At 41.9% G+C, this 15216-nt stretch overlaps 1 protein-coding gene across 1 annotated transcript in view; it reads right to left on the bottom strand.

Moving 5' to 3' along the window:
* GTF2E1 (general transcription factor IIE subunit 1) overlaps nucleotides 1-15216 on the bottom strand; it is a 789416-nt gene that overhangs the window by 723200 nt on the left and 51000 nt on the right. The window lies entirely within an intron of this gene.

Raw genomic sequence — 15216 nt, 5'->3', positions numbered from 1 at the left:
TATGCTCCAATATATTTTTTAAGTTAGCTCGTTTTCTATACACAACTCTTGGTAGGGCGTGCAATTTAGATCTAAGATCTGTGTCTCCCATAAGGATACACCACTTTTTTAACAGGGTGCCCCATATGGACTCGCCATAAGGTGTAGATGTAGTAATTAAGCTGGCAATATATCCATTCTTATCCCTATTGTTATTACTGTGCAATGGCGTATTTGTGTCAGCACTATTACCCTCAGTAGTGGCAGGGCTAAGCATATGAGCTAATAAGGCTGGTGGTCCCAAAATGGGTGAGAAGTGCCCCTCCCTTTTTATTTGGACTTCTTTTATGAGTCCCTGCAGTAACACTTCTGGGTAGCCCCTTCTTTCAAACATTTGTTTTAAATTATTGCATTCTTGCATGAATTCTCTAGCCAAGGTGATCATCCGTGCTGCCCAAACCAGCTGACCTTGGACTATAGATTTTTTCTGGTATTGTGGATGGCAGCTTGTGTAATGTAAAAATGAGTTAGAGTAGGTTTTCTTTCTATGAATTTTAGATAAGTAGCATCGCCCTAAAATGTCCTTAGTTAATTCCACATCCAAGTAAGCAATCTTTACGCTGTCAAAATTGGATGCAAATTCCAGAAAGGATGTGCTGGCATTCATCTCATCCACTATTTCCTTAGCTGTAGTTTCATCTCCATTTATGATCATAAATATATCATCCAAAAATTGCGTATAATACATGATTTTATCTTTGATGTTACTTCTGGTAAACACAAAATGGTGCTTCCAGAAGGCCATAGCTAAGTTGGCGAAACTACCGCTACATGGGGACCCCATAGCTACTCCCCTTTTCTGTAGGTAGTATGCACCATTAAAAATGAAAAATTATTCTACAAAACGATGTATAGTAGTTCTTCAACTAATCTAGTTTCATTTGCAGGGGAACCTCTTTCTACTAACACATCTACCACCCATTCAATTCCTGAAATTGTGGGGAACGACTGTGTAAAGGTCTTTTACATCCACAGTTAAAATGTTGAACTCTTCACTACATTCCTGATTATTCATGTACCTTAAAAATGACCAGGAGTCCTTACAAATTTGGTGTTCCATTGTTACATATTTTTTCAAGATACCATCAACCACCTTAGCACAAGCATATGTGGCTGAATTTCTCCCATCAATTATGGGGCGTAGAGGAGGGTTAGCCAGATTCTTACGAATCTTTGGAGTGCCAAAGATAACAGGTGTGATAGGTGTTGAGGTTGTTAAATACTTAAACATATCCAAGTCTATTTGACCACAAATAAATAAATCATTAATGTAACCTCTTATTTTCCTGTATGCTACATTAAGTTCATTTAAAGACACCATTTCATAACTGTCCTGTTTCAGCATTTCCTCCATTCTACAGTTATAATCATCCTTAGTCAAAAATACTACCCTTGTCTGGCTTCATGACTCTGATGTTGGCAAGCCTCAAAGCTTTTAGTTCCAGTACATTTTCATTAGTCATATTCTTTTGCAATCCCCCATGAGCATAAGAGACGTTTAATTTATTTCTAAAGTCAATTTCATATATTTTTTCAAAAAGTGCTAGTGTAGGATGCAAGGGTGGGTTAAAAGTAAAAGAGGTACCCTTGCTATCCTAGACTTAATAGCCTCCAAGGTGTGCTGCTGGTACTTCAGCATATGAAATAAGACAATTGGTAGCCCTAATAGCTAGGGTGGCAGAGGTATAAACCTTCTTGCCCCACCTATCTAGGTTCCTAGACTACCTGTCAGAGGGAACAGGATTCCTGGTAACAGTGGCCTTAACTCCTTTGGGGCCCAGAGAAATAACCTCTGGATCCGCCAACGGATTCCTGAAAAGAAACAGATGACAATCAGGGACTCTGTAGTACCTGTCAGGTTTCCTGGGAGCAGGAGGAACCGAATTTGGAAACAAGGAATTTTCCAGAAAAACATCAACAACTTCCAACACAGGGGGAATAGCAGGAGGCTTATGCTGAGGTAAATCTAGAAACTCCCTAATCTGTTTCTTGGATTAGGAATAATCCTGACTTTCCCATTTAAAATGTTCTCTGAGGGCATTTAAAGTATTAATGAAATCTTGGAAAGTGAGAGGATACCAGAGGAATGGAGAAAAAGTGTTTTGGTACCGATTTTTAAGAATAAGCGTGATGTTCAGAGCTGTAGTAACTACAGAGGGATTACATTGATCAGTCACAGCATGAAGTTATGGGAAAGAGTAGTGGAAGCTAAATTAAGAAGAGAGGTGATGATTAGTGATCAGCAGTATGGTTTCATGCCAGGAAAGAGCACTACAGATGTGATGTTTACTCTGAGTGTTGATGGAGAAGTACAGAGAAGGTCAGAAGGAGTTGCATTGTGTCTTTGTGGATTTAGAGAAAGCATATGACAAGGTGCCTAGAGAGCAGTTGTGGTACTGTATGAGGAAGTCGGGAGTGTCAGAGAAGTATGTAAGAGTGGTACAGGATATGTACAAGGGTAGTGTGACAGTACAAGGGTAGTGTGACAGTGGTGAGGTCTGCGGTGGGAGTGAGGGATGCGTTTAAGGTGGAGGTGGGATTACATCAAGGATCAGCTCTGAGCCCTTTCTTATTTGCAATGGTGATGGACAGGTTGACAGACAATATCAGACAGGAGTCCCTGGGACTATGATGTTTGCAGATGACATTGTGATCTGTAGTGAGAGTAGGGAACAGGTGGAGGAGATATGCTCTAGAGAGGAGAGGAAGGAAGGTCAGCAGGACTAAGACAGAATATATGTGTGTGAATGAGAGGGAGGATAGAGGAATGGTGAGGATGCAGGGAGTACAGGTGGTGAAGGTGGATGAGTTTAAATACTTGGCATCAACAGTTGAGAGTAATGGTGAGTGTGGAAGAGAGGTGAAGAAGAGAGTACAGGCAGGATGGAGTGAGTGGAGAAGTGTGTCAGGAGTGATTTATGACAGACGAGTACCAGTAAGAGTGAAAGGGAAGGTCTACAAGAGGGTAGTGAGACCAGCTATGTTATATGGGTTGGAAACAGTGGCATTGACAAAAAGGCAGGAGTCAGAGCTTGAGGTGACAGAGTTGAAGATGTTAAGATTTGCACTGGGTGTGACGAGGATGGACAGGATTAGGAATAAGTATATTAGAGGGCCAGTGCAGGTTGGAAGGTTTGGGGACAAAGCCAGAGAGGCAAGATTACGTTGGTTTGGACATGTGCTGAGGGGGAATGCAGAGTATATTGGGAAAAAGATGCTAAAGGATGAAGCTGCCAGGTAACAGGAAAAGAGGAAGGCCTAAGATAAGGTTTATGGATGTGGTGAGAGAGGACATGCAGGTGATTGGTGTGACACAGCAAGATGCAGAGGACAGGAAGAAATAGAAACAGTTGATCTGCTGTGGTGACCCCTAACAGGAGCAGCCGAAAGAAGAAGAAGAAGACCAAAAGAGAAATCCTCTGGAGGAGAGGTCGAAGGGATGGACTCCTCTGCATCTGAATCTTCCAAAGGAGAAAAAGCCTAAGAAAATTCCTCTTCATCAGCAGAAATGCTGGAAGAATCAGAACCTGAGCAGGACAAAGCCTCAGGGGAAACATCCTTACTCCTTTTAGAAGGAGGAGGCTGAGAACCCCTAATAAGAGTCAACAAATCATTAGCCATTTTAACCATTTGGGATTGAGGGGAACGAGAAGAAGCTGGAGCCTGCCTTTTACCTGCAAGCCTGAAGGATTTGGGAGGCCTGGCAACCGCCGAAGTTGTAGCAGAGGTTGAAGGAAGAAGTTTGCTGTCAGATTGCAAAACGGAGGCCTCGGACACCAGAGTCAGCTTAGCGGCTCCGGCTCCTACAGAAGTGGCGACTGGTGACAGGTCGGAAGGCAAAACGGAGGCTGAAGGCCTAAGGGACTCAAGACTCAATCAAGGCCTGTGGTTGTACATCAGCAGACTGCAGGGACTGCAAAGGCATCTCACTGGCTACCTCCTGACTGACGACCAACTTAACCTCATCCGAGGACTTAGGCCAAACTCCATAATGCCTAGCCAAAATCTTAGCCCGACGACGGACAGTACGCAGATTAAAGAAGGCACAGAGATCACACTTGGGAACGTCATGATCAAGGCCTAAACAAATAATGCAATAGGAATGAAAATCTCTATGGGGAATCTGCTTTCCACAGATAAGGCAATTATTAACTTTTTCTGACATTCGTTAAGGCAAGAAAAAGAGGATCCCAACGGGGTACTTAGCTGTAGTAGACTTCAACTCTTGTAGTCGGAAACCAGTGTAGATTTATTAGCAACTCTTCTATTCATGTGACTAAATTTAACTGAAGAACTTTTTGGGCCCAACAGTACTTTACATGTAGTAGTGGATTTGTGGTGTATGTTGCGACTTGTCTTTTATGTCCCAGTTTTTATATTAGAAAGACCATCAGATGTTTAAAACGAAGAATATAAGAACACCAGTTGGCTATTAAAAAGAAAGACTTTACTAATGCACTAGCTAGGCATGCTGCAACATGTACAGATTTTAAGAAATTTTCTTTTTTTGTTATTGATAGTGTTTTGAACGATTGTTTTTCAGGCGATTGTAAGATTTTACTTGAATATAAGGAGTTTTTTTGGCAGATTTACCTGGCAGCAGATCGTACACCAGATTTGAATGAAACTATCAGTTTGAAATGCTTTTTACAATTCAAATAATAAGTATATGTTGTTATTTTTTGGGTCATTTTAACCATTTTTATTTGTTTATTTGAAATTATTTAGTATACATATTTTTTAAACTAGACAATGGTTTCAGAATATTAACACTAACTGAAACATTTGCAAAGTCATTGGCTCAGATTTATCATGTGATTGTGAGAATGTTATTTATGTCACTATAGTGGGTGTGTTAAAAGTTTTTCTGAGGAAGTTCATAAAAATAAAGTGGATGAAAGTGCTAATTTTGGGGTCAGTGTCTTACATCCATTGGAAGGCTGCCTTGTGTCCTGACATTCTCTCTCACTCACTCTCTCTTCTCCAAACTTTCCCCGTTGTTTGAGGAATGAGGAATATTCTGCCTCCCCCATCAAGTTGAGCTTCTTTGGCTCCAGCTAGGAGATATGTTCTCATACCACATTTCAGACTGAATCACTACACTATGCTACATGACCCTCCCTGAACTCATATCAATTGTTATGAGCAAAACCATTGGCATACTGACTCCCAGCATGGCTGACTAATCAATTTAAATCAAGCTGCCTTTGTCCAGAAGTGCTTTGTGACCAAGTGTCATCGCTACCCTCATCTTCTAGCCATTCATTCATAGGTTCATAGGTTAGTACTAGGCTAACTTCCCTTGCGGGCCATTTTAAGCCTAGCCAATTACCCCATGACAGAATCAAACCCTGCACCTTGTGTTTCATAGGTAAGCACCTTAACCATTACACCAACCCATTTCTTCTTCAGTATGTCTAGCAGCTTCAAATTTTCTCAAAGCGAAACCTCCTAGACTGCAAGATTTTGTCTCAAATCACTTCAAGATCTGTCTCAAATCACATCAACCTGTAAAATCTGACCATATTTACAAACGATTATTCTTAGACTTTGGTGATCAGCAGTCTAATCCAAACCATCTATCAAAGGTTTTTTTTTTTTTTTTTTTGAAAAACTCTTGTCAGCTTGGGATGACATGGTCAAGAGATCTCAATGGTCTTCATCTGTGACCCCTGGGATTTTGGGTACTGGCTAAGGCTCTTGCCACCCCCATACTGCCTTTTTCTAGACAATGTCACAAGAACAAAATTCCTGACATAAAAATACCTGATAAAAACAATCTCAAGGTTATACTGCTAAACTCTAGGAGTCTAAACCAGAAACTGCACTCACTGGAAGCAGTCCTCACCTTGGAAGATGCCGACATTTGTACAGTCATTGAGACCTGTTTTAAGGCTCTAGACAGCATCCGGGCTACACCAGGTTACATTTCCTTCCACACGTTCAGACCACAAACTTAAGGCATGAGAACTAAAGGAGATTGTATATCAATATTCATTAAAGATAAATGCACCTATAGGTTAAAGAGCACTAGTCCCTTGAATTACATCAGGTGCAACTGACTGTAGGCAAGATCCCTCTTCAGGTCACTGCCAGCTATAGGACCCCCTCAATGAATCAGGACATCCAACACAGCCTACTTGGATCTACTTGACTCAATCAAGATACAACCAAACACAGTGGTTTTGAGTGACTTTAATTACCCCATCCATTGACTGGGTAAAATATGTGTGTTATAACTCACTTATTGACTCCAGTGCCCTGGATCAGCTGGTTGACACACCCACAAGGGGCTCAAACATCCTGGATATGGTGCTCACCAACACTGGGGGTGGTACAGTGGTCCTCCGGTGTGTGGACATCCCTTGTGAGATCTGACCATAAATCAGTTTCTCTAGAAGTAACTATAACACAACCCCCCCCCCCCCAGCAACAACTAGATTAAAAAAAGTCTTCAAGGCCAAGTACAACCTCTTACATGACAGCATAAATAGCTTCATAGCCCCTCCCCCCACTGATGGAACAGACACCTATCAGAGTTATACACCAATGCTTTATTACGAGCACCTGTACAATTGTACTGATTTTGCAGTACCTAATATTTATTTATTTATTTATTTTACATTTGTTAACCGGGATAGTCCAGCTAGATATATGTCCATTTTCAGTGGAGGCCCGGGAAGAAAAGCTCCAAAGGGACAATTTTTACAGAACATACAGACAAACTTGGGTACATATTTCATCTAGATCCATAAGGGTATCTAGTTATTGACACTTATAGGTATAAACTACAGATACTTATAGGTGTAAACTACAGACAGATACATTTTACAATAGTCATTAAACAGTTTTACATTGTTCATACTAACACTGTTATATGTATGTTATCATACCTTTGATGTGGTGTACATTTATATGCAAGTAACAGGTAGGACTCTAGTTTAGGACAATGGTTACAATAGTACTGGAGTGGATCCAGCATTAGTCTGGAGTTGAACAGGGACATAACCATTTGTTGCTGAGGTAGTTGTAGATAGCTTTTAGGTAGTGAGATAATCAGGGATAAGGATGTAGGCAGGCAGTTCCAGATTTTGGCTACATAAGAAGAGTACAGGGAGTCTCCAGCATGGTTGTTGGATCTAGTAACAGCTAACTGTAATTTGTCAGTTGAGCGGAGTTGTCTAGGACAGAAATATTGTTGGACAATGTTAGCCAGTGAGGGTGGTATATTTTGTTGATGGAGTATCTTGTGAGTAGTAACCAGCTGATTATAAATAAGTAAGTTAGGTAGTTCCATCCAGCCCAATTGCTTTAGGTTTAGGCAGTGATGTGTTCTGTAGGAGCTGTTGTTAGCAAATTTGGCTATCTGATTATAGCAGGCTGTCATTTTATTGATTTCTGTTTTGGATAAGTTAATCAAGATGGGTGAGGCATACAGTAGTGTTGAGAGAAGGTGTGTACGTGCAATTGTAGTTCTAGCATTATGGGTCAGGAATGCTTTATGTTTGTAGAGGCTACCTAGCTTTTTGTCAGTATTTTTAATGGCCAGATTGATGTGTACATCAAATTTGAGCTCATTGTCAATAGTAATACCTAGGAGTTTTGTCTGAGCTTCAGGTGATATGGGGGTACTGTTATTAGAGTGGATAGTAAAGGTGCAGGTGGGGGCAGTAGTAGTTGAGGGATGAAAAAGTAGGAGCTTGGTTTTTTTGGGGTTGAGTATCAAGCCATTCTCAGTGAGCCATGTTTCCACTGAGTGAAAGTTATCCTGTGTCTTTTTGTGGAGGTCTGGTAAATAAGGCTTGAACCTTATGCGACTGAGCAAGGAGCCCAGTATACATCCATGAAGTACTCAGAGTGTTACAGGTAGGAGTGGAGACAAGTTATTATTCCATAGTACTGCCTGTTGTCTATTGTTGAGGTAGTTTATGAACCAGGAGACTGATGAGTTATTTAAGCCTAGGCCTTCAAGATGGGAGATTAATTTTTTTACAGGTGACCATGTCAAATGCCTTTGACAGGTCTAGGAAGAGGGCTGAAGAAAGCTTACCATTATTCCCGTTGTGATTAATGGTATCTATGAATGCTAGCAGGGCGGTGGTTGTGCTATGTCCTGGCCGAAACCCATGTTGTGTATGAGATATGAGATCTTGATCAATAAGATGTGTCATTAATTGATGGTGAATAATTTTTTCTAATATTTTAGCAAGTGGGGATAATATTGCTATTGGTCTGTAGTTAGATATGTCATAAGAATTTCCCCCTTTATGTAGGGATATGATATAGGCAGTTTTCCAGATCAAGGGTACTGAACCTTCTGAGATGGATCGGTAAGATTGAGACTGGTTTAGCTATTTCAGTTGCTGCTAGTTTTAAGAATTAATTGGGGAGGGAATCTGCTCCTAGTGTTGTTGGTTTTAGTTGGGATAGTAGTTTTCTTATATAGGAGAACCAAAGCAAGATCTTCACGAAAAAACAAATGCGCCTGGTGGACAGCTGCCATTAATAGGAGAAAGAAATTGCTGTCTAAGGGTAGGAAGGAATGGTCTCAAAACTGGAAACACTCCATCCTCAACTTAAACAAGCAAATAAGACTCCTAGTGAAATCCTCCAAAGCTAACTACGGATCCAAATTAGCTTCCCTAACTAAAGGTTTACCACAAAATATTAGTTACATCAGTGACCTCAAAGGTAAGGTCCAGACTTATGCTGAACTCATAATTAATGGTACTCCAGAAAGAGAATCTGTGACTACAGCAAACCTGCTCACTGACAGGTTCAGTAAAAAACTTCACTCCCCTGTCCCTGCCACATATACTACAAAGCATCCTTAACACCTGTCCCCCACCTAGTACCTCTGAGGACCAGGTCTTAAACAGCCCCTCCAACGCTAAAAAGACAGCCTCTTTGGGACCAGACAACATCCTGGGCTGTGTTCTACATGGGTTAAAACCAGAATTAGCATCACCATCAGGCGTGCTTTTTAATCGCAGCCTAAGCAGTGGCTTCACCTCAGCAAAATGGAAAATGGCTACAGTCATCCTTTTGCACAAAGGGGGTGCATCCACTGACCCTGGGAACTACAGACCCATTAGCCTGGCTAGCCTTATCTGCAAAGCCATGAAATGAATTTTCCTATATTTTTGTTAATAACGTCAATATAGGAAATCTCCAAATGTTCAACCCCTCCCAGTTTGGCTTTGTCAAGGGGAGATCATCGTTAAACTTGGTGGACTTCTTAGAGACAGTCACCAAAGGCCTAGATGAGGGCAAATCTGTGCATACAGCCTACTTAGAATTAGCTAAGGCTTCCGACACAATCCCTCAAATCAGGTATCACTGAAACTCACCCAGCTGACTATCAACCCATATATTGTCAGGTGGGTTGCAAACTGGCTCATTGATAGAACTCATACGGTCAAAATAGGGGACTCCACCTCCTCTAGCAGACCCGTAACCAGTGGTGTTCCACAGGGATCGGTTCTGAGACCCCTACTGTTTGGATTCTAATTCTCCGAAGTACAAGCTAAAACTAAAGGACTGTGGCCGACAAAGCTTGCTGATGGCTGCAAACTGGGAGTGATCATCGAAACACGTAGCAAGATCACTATCCTGCAAGGTCTTACGCAGGCTAATGACTACCGCTAAAGTCATGGTCTTAAGCTTACTGCAGAAAAATGCATTATCAGCCCTTGGGCAAGTGCGATGTTCCTACAAACTACCATATCAATAGCAATACCCTAAGTACGCAGTCAGTAGTTAGTGATCTAGGCATACAGGTCGACAGCAACCTTAACTTCGATCACCATGTTTCCACAGTGGTAAGAAGGGCATTTTATACAGCTTACCTCATAAGTAAGGCCATTGCCACCAGAGAAAAAAAGAAAGGTTAGAACCCCCCTGCACTATTCCCTCATCAAGTCAATAACAGAGTACAATGTTCCCTTTGGTATGTTCCTTTCCAAACACCAGCAGCAATTGGAGAGACCACAAAGATTCATTACAAAGAAAATTCAGGGTCTTCCTGATCGGTCTTATGTGGACAGAATGAAATCATTGTCACTTTACTCTGTGTCATACAGACTGGGCAGAGACAACATGTGCCTTGCATATAGAGCAATCTCTGACCCAGCTTTAACGGAAATGCTGGACAGCTCCACATTAGCAAGTCAAATGGCAACACGGGTCACTCGCTCAAAGGACATTAACCTGGTATGTGACATTAACAGAACTTGCTGGAGAGACAGATTGGTCTCACAGGAGGTTGCCCCACCTTTGGAACAAGCTTCCTATTCATGTTAAAGACCCTTGTTGGACCAATTTAAGCCTAATTTGGATGACTGGATGGATATCTGGAAATTCACCCTGGGGGTTCCACCTGTGCCCCTCTTGGACAGGGGTAATAACTGCCGATTTTAGTGTCTGCTTGAACCAGACACACTTGGGAACATGGGTTGAACTTGGCTAGGCTTGTAAGGGGCCTGGAGCCATTAACTTAGTAACCTCCTTGATACTGGCCAACAGATCAAGTGCCAACTTTACCCCCCCCCCCCCAAAGGACCAGTCATAATACCGGAAGAATGCCAGGCACCGAGCATTACTGCAGCACAGGTTAAAGCTGCATTGTCTAAGGCCAAGAATACAGCTTCCATAGGACTTGATAATATCCCTGGCTGTGTTCTACATGAACTACAAAGCGAACTGGCACCACATATGTGTGCCCTGTTCAGTCACAGCCTCACCTCAGGCTTTGTCCCTACCGAATGGTGCACTGCTACAGTCATCTCTCTCCATAAAGGGGGCAACTACAGACCCTGGGAATCATCACCCCATTAGCCTAACAAGTCTGATATGTAAAGCTATGAAGCGCATCATCATGGACCTGATTAACAAAGACAGAGAAAATCTCCAAACTCTGGACCCATGCAATTTGGCTTTGTGAAAGGGAGATCATGCCTGCTCAACCTGGTTGACTTCTTTGAGTCAGTCACCAGGGCTGTGGATCAAAGTAAGGCAGTGCATACAGCCTACTTCGATCTGGCCAAGGCCTTTGCTACCATTCCTCACTCGGGAATTATTGATAAACTCACCAAACTTGGCATCAACCCCTATATCACTAGGTGGGTTGCAAATTAGCTCACAGAACACACAGTGTGAAAGTAGCGAACTCAAAGTCAAACTGCAGACCAGACATGAGTGGAGTCTCACAGGGATTAGTCCTGGGTCCTTTCCTGTTCAACATCTACTTCTCAGAAGTCCAGGCCAACATAAAGGGACTCTGGCTGACCAAGTTCACAGACGACTGCAAGCTGGGAGCCATTATTAACTCCCCAAGTGATGCAGACATCCTACAGAAAGGCCTCACTGAGACCAATGAATGGTGTTGAAACCATGGCCTTAAGCTTAACGCCAAAAATGCGTCGTCGGCATCCCCTTTGGTAAAAACTCAGTTCCCACTAATTACCACATCGATGAGAGCCCACTGAACACTGAAGGCATTATAAGAGATCTGGGGATGCAGGTTAACTGCAACCTCTCATTCGACCACCACATCACTGTGGTCAGAAAGTCCTTCAATGTGGCACATCTCATTACCCTCATTAAGGGTTTTGCATCCAGGAAGAAAGAGGTCAATGACTCTCTCTACTCTTCCCTCATTAGACCAATCAGAGTATAATACCCCATTTGGCAAGTACCTCACTAGACACCTGCAACAGCTGGAGAGGCCACAGAAGTACCTCACGAAGAGGATCCTAGGCATTAAACATGTGTCCTACACAGACAAACTCAAAAGACACCAGCTATTCTGTCTCATACCACCTGAGACCATCTCTGCTTGACTTACACAGCCATGTCTGACCAAACTCTGTTAGAAATTCTACATCTAAAAAAATCCCAATCCCTCCACACCACATGCTCCAGGAACCTCAATCTTATTACCACAATCAACAGAACATGCTGGAGGGACAGGTTCCTCACCCAGAAACTGCCCATGCTCTATAACAGACTTCCCATATATGTCAAGCAGAGCACGTCGCTGTCCCTCTTCAAGAGAAATCTTGATGAGTGGATGGGTAAAGTTCATCCCGGGGATCACTCTGGTAGCCCTACTTGATAGAGGCACTGGGAACTAATGTCGGGCAGCATGATGCCAGGGCACTTCTATGGCCTAGGCTTGTAAAGGCTCCAGGGCCATTAGCCTAGTACACACCTATGAACCTTATGCTTAACTACTACCAGGGTAATCTTTGACTATTACTTGTGTTACCCTTTCTGAAGAAATATAGTCAGCTTGCTGATATGTCGGAGACTTTTCTCGGGTACTACATTTTTTCCTCTAGTCAAAACAATTTTGGGTTTGAAAGATGTGCATATTTCAGAATGTGCTTCCTTTTATGAAGCTCTTTCCAAAATTTCTGTATTTAACTGCTCAGCATATTTTGAAGTAATCAGGCTGTCTGACTTGTGTTTCAGACTGTTGAGACAATGAATGTAGGATCTACTTGACTCACTTCAGAGCAATGTATTTTTTCTACTACTGTTTACTTTCATTTGTAATTTCAACTCCTTACTCTTGATTTCATTTGCAGCGTTTTCATTTCCTTATGTAAGGTTACGTTTTGTCATCCATACAGTCAGCCTTCTGTGTTTTTACTTTGAGCTACAGTGTTTTCCACTTTGCATTTATTACCATCTTTGTTTCTGTGACTACTACATTACCTTCATAGTGACTCATGTGCCCTTTACTCAACTTAAGTTTGTGTCTGCACCGTTTCACAGAGCCCATTCACTCCTCCAATGGAGTGATTCTCTTGGGCACTATACCAGACTGTATACCCCTTACAGGCTATGTAATTAAAAGACCACACTTCTTTCTCTGCCTTCAGCTCATCATTTGAGTCAAGACTTTCAAGACTGATTCAGCCTCAGTTTTAACCATGTATCCCTTGGAACCCCAAATTCCTTAAACTTTACACTGATTTACCACACCACTGTGGTTTACAGAATTCTGCAGTTTGGGTATCTTTACTTTTCAACATTACTGTGTTCAGTGACCCATCGTTCTAGTTTTATCAGCTTGTCTAGTCATATTTACATTAATGTGGTTTATTATGCTCGACTCTTCACAAAACTTAGCCTACTGGCAAAGCACTCACAACCATGTCCAGCAGCACTACAAGGTTTTAGGTTTCTCAAGAGCAAATAATAACTTTCTCTGTCATTCCTGGAGGTCATCCATACATTGTACTTCATTTTTGTACATCACATTTCTTTGACTCACATCCCAACTGTCCAATTTGTTACAAGGCAAATCTCATTTTTTGATTTAAGTCATCTGCTTGTTCAGCTGCCTCAATTTGTCTGCGTATCTTTACTACTTGGGTCTTGTACACTGAAAGGGCCATTCTGCTCAGAATCTTGGCTACATTTTTCTGTATTACCCCAACTTGTTCAATAAGCTCCGACAGCCTTTTAGTCAGGGTCTTGGTTTGTCTAATGTATATTTACATCACCATATTCCAGCAATACAGACAAAGAAGTTCTTTCTTACTGTTTGTTGTTTCAATTGCATAAAGTTAGCTATTAACTTTTTGTGACATTCTTGAAAAAACACTTTTCTGTCATTTCATTCATATGCTGTTTTTTCCATTGAACTGACTGTTGCTTATTCTCAAAGACCATCTCATTATCTCTGCTCTGTTTTGTAAAATTACTCTCTAGGGTTGGCTCTGGAATTCACTATTTTTAGTCATATAGTCTTCTGTGAAATTCTACAAGTACTTGACCTCCTGTCTCTAACACATCAAGTCCCTTTTAAATTCTGCTCATTTTAAAATCATACCATCTAGCTCCTGTATTATTATTCCAGCTCCCTTTAAAGTTCAACTTAATGTTGTGTTTCTACAACCTTTTCTACAAGTGAAGCCGTTAACAGCTCCAATTCAGTTTGCCAAATTTTGATATTTACAATAATGTCAAAAAAAAATTCCATGTAGTATTTGCCATTATTGCCACACATCCACTTTGGGTTTCAAGAACCTTTTTATTTCAGTTGGTTACTGCAGGTTTTCTTACTGTTTGCTCAGCAGTTAGTGAACACTCTCCTCAATAGGTAGGTACCAGGCTATCTGCCCAAAGGCATTTATAAGCCTAGCCAGAGTGTGTCAGCTGCCCCGTTGATTAATTAACTGAGCCTCTATCAAGAAGAGCCAATGAAGTGATCCCAGGGGTGTATTTTCTGTTACCCATCAACTCGTCAAGGTTTCTCTTGAGTGTTAGTGAGGGGCTCTGCCTAATGTAGTTAGGAATTTTGTTCCAAAGCATGGGGAGTCTGTGACAGGAATCTATCCTCCAGAATGTTCTATTTATTGTTGTGGCGAGGTTTAGCTCACTAAAGCGAGTGGCTCACAGTGACTTGGATTTGTTTAGGTGGAGCATCTCCATCAATTCTGAGATGGACATGGCTTTGTAAGTCAGGCAGAGATCACCTCTGAGTAAGTGATATGCCACTGAATACAGCTGGAGCTTTTCCAGTCAGGCTGCATAGGACATATGTTGGAGACCAGTAATCTTCTTGGTGAGGTACTTTTGTGGTTTTTCCAGCTGTTGGAAGTGTCTTGTGAGGTACATCCCAAACGGGGCATTGTACTCTATGATGGGTCTGATGAGTGACAAGTAGAGGGGCACTAAAACCTCTTTATTTCTAGATGCGAACCCTTTAGTAATTAGATGGGCTACATTGAAGGATTTCCTAACTACTTTGGCAATATGATTGATTGTCAAAGGAGAGATTACTATCTACCTGGGTCCCCAGATCTCTTATTACCTCTTCTGTATTAAGGGGGCTGCCACCTATGTGGTAATTCATGGGTGTTTTGTTTTTCCCAAACGGGATGACTATGCATTTTTTGGCATTTAGCTTGAGACCATGACTTTGACACCAGGTGTCCGTCTCAGTAAGGCCCTTTTGGAGAATGCCCGTGTCAGCCGGAGAGTCAATTATGGCTCCCAGTTTGCAGTCATCGGCAAACTTGGTTAGTCATAGTCCTCCTGTGTTTGCCTGTACTTCTGAGAAGTATATGCCAAACAGTAGGGGTCCAAGGACTGAGCCTTGTGGGACACCACTTGTGACTGGTTTAGAGTCAGACCTGGAGCCCGCTATTCTTACCGTGTGAG

This window comes from Protopterus annectens, chromosome 5.part0 (genome assembly GCF_019279795.1).
Source record: "Protopterus annectens isolate FY-2018-M chromosome 5.part0, PAN1.0, whole genome shotgun sequence".
NCBI classification, from domain to species: Eukaryota; Metazoa; Chordata; order Ceratodontiformes; family Protopteridae; genus Protopterus; species Protopterus annectens.
The sequence above is the reverse complement of the archived record's forward strand: the minus strand, read 5'-3'. Positions and strand labels throughout refer to the sequence as shown.